Source organism: Silene latifolia, chromosome 2 (assembly GCF_048544455.1).
Source record: "Silene latifolia isolate original U9 population chromosome 2, ASM4854445v1, whole genome shotgun sequence".
NCBI classification, from domain to species: domain Eukaryota; kingdom Viridiplantae; phylum Streptophyta; class Magnoliopsida; order Caryophyllales; family Caryophyllaceae; genus Silene; species Silene latifolia.
Genome location: NC_133527.1, coordinates 143,097,715 through 143,103,714, shown reverse-complemented (window position 1 = coordinate 143,103,714; position 6,000 = coordinate 143,097,715).

Below are 6,000 nucleotides of genomic sequence, written 5' to 3'. Positions count from 1 at the left end.
CGACGACTGTCAGAAGGCGTTCGACAGGATAAAGGAAATCTTATCCAAACCTCCTGTCCTCATGCCACCTCAACCGGGGATGCCTCTATCCCTATACCTAACTGTTACCAACACAGCCATGGGCGCAATGCTAGCACAAACAGTTGGCAACGAGGAGCGAGCCATCTACTACATCAGCAAAAAGTTCATTGAGTACAAGACAAGGTATACCCAACTGGAAAAGACATGCCTTGCTCTAGTATGGTCAACAAAGAAGCTGCGGCATTACATGCTCAGCTACACGGTCCACATCTGCTCCAAGATGGACCCGGTTAAATACATCTTCGAAAAACCCATACTAAACGGAAGGCTGTCTAGATGGACACTCATGCTGTCTGAATTTTATCTCAAGTTTGTACCCCTTAAGGTTATCAAGGGAAGAGTAGTTGCCGATTTCCTGGCAGAGAATCCCGTCAACGAGGATCCAACGACTAACACATGGTCACTTCCTGACGAAGACATCCTTTGTGCCGACTCCGACGCATGGGACCTATACTTTGTTGGTGCATCTAATCTGAGAGGCTTCGGGGTAGGAATCCTTCTGATATCACCAGAGTGAGAACACGTTCCGATCTCGGTCAAGCTAGACTTCGCCGTCACCAACAATGCCGCCAAATATGAAGCATGTCTCATCGGCCTACGAGCAGCCATCACACTTGGCATCAAGAGATTGAGGATCCATGACGATTCCTCACTCATCATCAATCAGGTATCCGGATCATGGAAAATCCGATCTGACAGCCTAGCTCCTTACCAAGCGAAGATCAGTCAAGAGGCCGAGTTCTTCGACCAGGTCGACTACTTCAACTTGCCGCGAGAGGAAAATCAATTTGCTGATGCCCTGGCAAAGCTTGCCGCGCTCATCAACATACCTGACGACATGACATCGATGCCCATATGTGTCGAGAGAAGGAGCGAGCCAGCTCACATTTGTGCCATTATCAACGACGAGGAAAGCCATGATGAACCTTGGTACCAAGCCATCCTCAATTACAAAACCAAAAACGAATTTCCTCCTAACTCTGATCAAAGAGGACAAAGAGCCATCCGTTTACTTGCATCACAATTCGTGATAAACCAAAATCAACTCTACAAAAGAACACCCCAAGGAATTCTCCTCCTTTGCATTGACCATCACAAAGCCAAAAAAGTCATGGGAGAGGTTCACGACGGAGAATGTGGCCCTCACATGAGTGCAATGATGCTTACACGGAAAATCATACGGCTAGGTTACTACTGGACAACCATGGAAGCCGATTGCCGTAACTACGTCAAACATTGCCACATTTGCCAAATCTTCGCCAACATACAACACATACCACCATCCCTTTTATACACCATGACATCACCCTGACCATTCTCAACCTGGGGCATCGACATCATCGGGAAAGTCAACCCGGTAGGCACCAAGGGGCATTGCTTCGTCCCGTCGCCATCGACTACTTCACCAAATGGGTGGAAGCATAGTCATATGCAGTCTTGACCGCCAAATAAGTGGCCAAGTTCATTCAAAACAACATCATCTGCCGATATGGGGTACCCCATGAAATCATCAGCGATCAAGGCTCTCACTTCCGGGCGGAAACTCAAGCTTTGCTGGACAAATACAAGATCAAACGACATAGATCATCCCCCTACCGTCCCCAAACTAACGGAGTGGTAGAGGCAGCGAACAAAACTCTTGTTACCATTATCAATAAAATGCAAGACAACTACCGCGATTGGCCGAACAAACTCCCATTCGCACTCTGGGGATACCGAACCTCCATTCGAACAGCGACAGGCACCACACCCTTCTACCTAGCATACGGTATGGAGGCGGTTCAACTGGTAGAGTTAGAGGTCCCATCTCTACGCATCCTACTAGAGAGTCAGGTCCCTGAGGTGGAATGGACCCGTCGAAGGTACGAACAACTCACTCTTCTAGACGAACGGCGACTCAACGCCTTGCACAACGTCCAGTTATACCAACGACGTATAGAACGGGCATTCAACAAGAAGGTTAAACCCAGGAACATCCAGGAGGGCGACTTAGTCCTCAAGTCAGTTCGAGCACCATTACCCGTCGATCGGAGGGGAAAATTCAAACCCAACTGGGCCGGGCCATACCTGGTCAAGAAAATACCTTCGGGGGGCGCAGTGAGACGGAGTGACCTAGATGGGGAGGACTTTACAAACCCGACCAACCTAGACCAACTCAAGAAATACTACCCTTGAGCCCTATCAACCAACATCCTAGCCTAGTTTTACAACTAGCATCGACCTCAACGCTTTTCAAGTCAAGTTCCTCAATATGTTCTGATTTGAAATTGCATGTTTTATCGAGTCTAAGCTGCGGCACCTTGCCCGTTTCGAATGTCCTTTGATCCGTGAAAGGCAACGTCCATTTGCACTACAAAAACAAACCCCCTGAACTACGAGCATGGTTTGATTTCACCTCTTCAGGTGAATACGTAGGCAGTCCCTCTTATGCCTGAGGGATACAAACACAAACCCCAATCAAATTCACAAAACATTTCGAACTACGATCATGGTTTGATTTCACCTCTTCAGGTGGATACGTAGGCAGTCCTTTCTTACACAAGAAGGATACAACCATCCCCCCCCCCCCCCCCAATCAAAAAAAACATCACCCACATCAACTTTCAAAAAAAAGAAGAAAGGGAAAACCATTCCCTTTCCCACAAAAATACAAAAATGAGCCTTTCTCTCTTTCTACAAAATACCACTTTCCCAAGTGCAAACGTTTAGGACGGTTCAAATCGAATTCCCTTTACCAATGGATGGAAGAAACAAGTGTTCACAACTTTCTACGCGAGCAATCCTCTTATTTAATTAATAATGAGAGGGATTACAATTTCAACAAATAAAGCTCGACGAGTCTACAACTTGTCAAAGCCAAGGTGTCCACTAACACGTCTCACATAATAAAACTAGCACAAAACATACAACAACTAGCTAGTACAACATAATAAAAACTCACAACAATAATACAACATAATAATAAAGCGGGTAATGGAAGTCTTCACTCTTCCATTCTACCCTTGCCTTTTCCTTCGAGGTACATCTTCCCCTTGTTCTTCTTGTTGTCCCGCCTAGCATAGGTTTCCACTTCGGAATGGATCCTCAACGGATCTAAGACGGCGACGGCCTCCGGTCTAGCACAAGACCCCATATTTGACCCAAGACGAGACAATGCACGGCCCACCATATTCTTTGGGCCGGAACTCCTCCTCTTCGGTGGTCTCATCACATCGGGGGTAGCTCCATCAACATACTCCTCAAAGAAGGCACGGTTGGCCTTACCAACCTCTCGATACTTCAAATCGACAACCTCGTCCTTACGAAATTTGGATCTCTCTTCCAAGGACGGAGCACGTGACCACTTGACATAAGCGGGAGTCACCCATGTCGTAGCAACGGGGTTTGGCACCTCCCAAAGCGGCCGAGTGGCCCACCACCTTTCAAAGAATTTCACAAGCTCGGAGTTCCGGAACACATTCTCTTGGACAAGAGTATCTTGAGCGGGCACCTTTTGTTGACGCCCCATTTGCCTCATGAGCCTTTCGGGATATATGAAGGAAACAACCTTCAAACCCACCACCATAAAAGAACGAGGACTAGCACCCGAAGCGGGCAACCCCGTGAAGGACCTCAAGTGCCACCACGACACCACCCAACGGATATGAGTACCACCGTCCTCCGCCAATCTTGCGGCCCAATAGGCCTCGGTGGAAGCAAAACTATCCGGGTACAACTTCTTCCTCATAGTGAGGTGACGGAAGGAGTAAGAGGATGGATTAACCGGAGGCTCTACATACCTTAGCCTCTCCAATAGCCACACTTGGAGGATCCTTGGCGATCCAAAAGAGGGAGCTTCTCCACAAGAGCCTTCCTTGTCCAAAGTTTGGATAATCTCTCCAAGCACCAACCACGATGGATCTCTACCATGCTCCATTTGCTCAATCACATGGATAAGGGTCATGCTACCATGACATCTTGGCCCCTCCTTCTTCAAGACATCAACAAAGAGGTACACATGGACAAGGCAAAATGTAAGAGCCCTTCTCCTAGCAACCTCCGAGACATTAGCATCTAACCGATTCGAGAAGATGTTGATAAGAGCCAACATATCCACACCATGTGGGGCAAGAAGAAAGTTGACTTGGCTTGTTGATAAGCCCAACATAGAACGGAATTTCTCCTTGTAGCACAACCGAGTCGGAGGAAGCACCGGAGCACAACCCGGCCACCCACCAATGACTCCAATTTCTTCGGCAAGAGGACAAATTTCACCTTTCGGGAAAACGAAAACATGATGTTTCGAATCCCAAAACCGAGAACATGCTTCAAGAAACGAAGGTTGCACCTTGACTTGACGAAGCACCAACAATTGACCAACTCCCATACAATCGAGTTGATACTTCTCGGGAGGCGACAAATCCCGACACCATTGTCACAAGGCGTTCTCGAAAGCATCCATGAAATATTTTTGTGGAAGAAGAAGAGGTTTTGTAGAGATGTTTTTGTGTTTCGGATGATGAAACAATGAAGCGCAAACGTCCCTATTTATACAAAACGATCAGCGCATTTTTCAGAAAAAGAGGAGAGCCGGCTTCCATCGCCAAGACGCTCGCGCCTCTTTGAGATTTCTCCAGGATTCCCGCTGTTGACTTGTCTATTTCAACTTGTGTTTTTCCTGACACCTCAAACCTCCCGCCAGGAACCTCGCGCCTCTTGGGGGTGATTCCGGGAAATTTTGTGTTTCTTCACACTCACATTTCCTTGTTTTCGCGTTTTACGAAATCCGACACGGTTTCCATGACGCAACTTTAAACATACGGGTTTTTATTTCTTTTTTAAAGGGGGGAAGGGCTAGTCGCCCCGATCCGCGATGGATCGTTTCCATGTCAGTCAAAATTCCGAAATTTTTTTCGCTTTTTCGCAATTTTCCGGCAAAAATCAAAATCGAAAATTGATAACACGACATCAATTTTCCTCAAAAATTCAAGCGCTCAGAAATTCGAGTCTTGACATCAAAAGCCAAATACACTCGCAAAAATCCTTTTTATTTCCTGACGGTTTGAGTTTTATTTTTTCGAGTCAATTTTCAAAAATTTCGACGCAATTTAATTCACGACACGAGTTAATTGCTCAAACTTTCAAATCAATTCCTTTTGAATTCCAAACGTGACAACTTGTCACGGAATTTTCAAAATTCATTTCAAAATTTCAAATTTTAACTTCAAGTCATCTTGGTTAATTTTTGTTTTTCAATCAAATGCTTTTTTTACGTGTTTGCATTTTTGCGTATGTGCTATTTGTTGCCTGTTTTCTACACTAACGATGCAGGAACTGGTGTAAACCAAAAGGAGAATCAACAGCCGACAGCGCTCCTCCGAAACACAACACAATAAAAAACCAAAAATCACAAAATAAACCACAATCCAAAAACACATATATACAAACCGCCTTACGCAAAATACATCAACAAACGTCTATCATACAGACACTAGGCCTAAAACAAACGTCTATCATACAGACACTAGGCCTAAAACAAACGTCTATCATACAGACACTGGCCTAAAACAAACGTCTATCATACAGACACTGGCCTAAAACAAACGTCTATCATACAGACACTGGCCTAAAACAAACGTCTATCATACAGACGCTGGCCTAAGATAACGAACTTGGGGTTATCTGCCACCTACCGAACTAAGCACTCTCTATCCTCTCAAACGGAAAAGAAAGAGAGCAACATAGGGGACAAAGGAGCAACAGCGGAAGCAGAGGTGATTACCATGACAGTAATACCCCGTTCCTTCTCCTCGACAAAAAGGAAGACAGTGTCTGGCAGATTTTGGACGATGGGGCGACCCAGAACCATGAGGCGATGCACCATTCCGGTACTCAACCTCACTCATCAGCCACCCTGTCTATGAGCCACAAAGAAAAGGA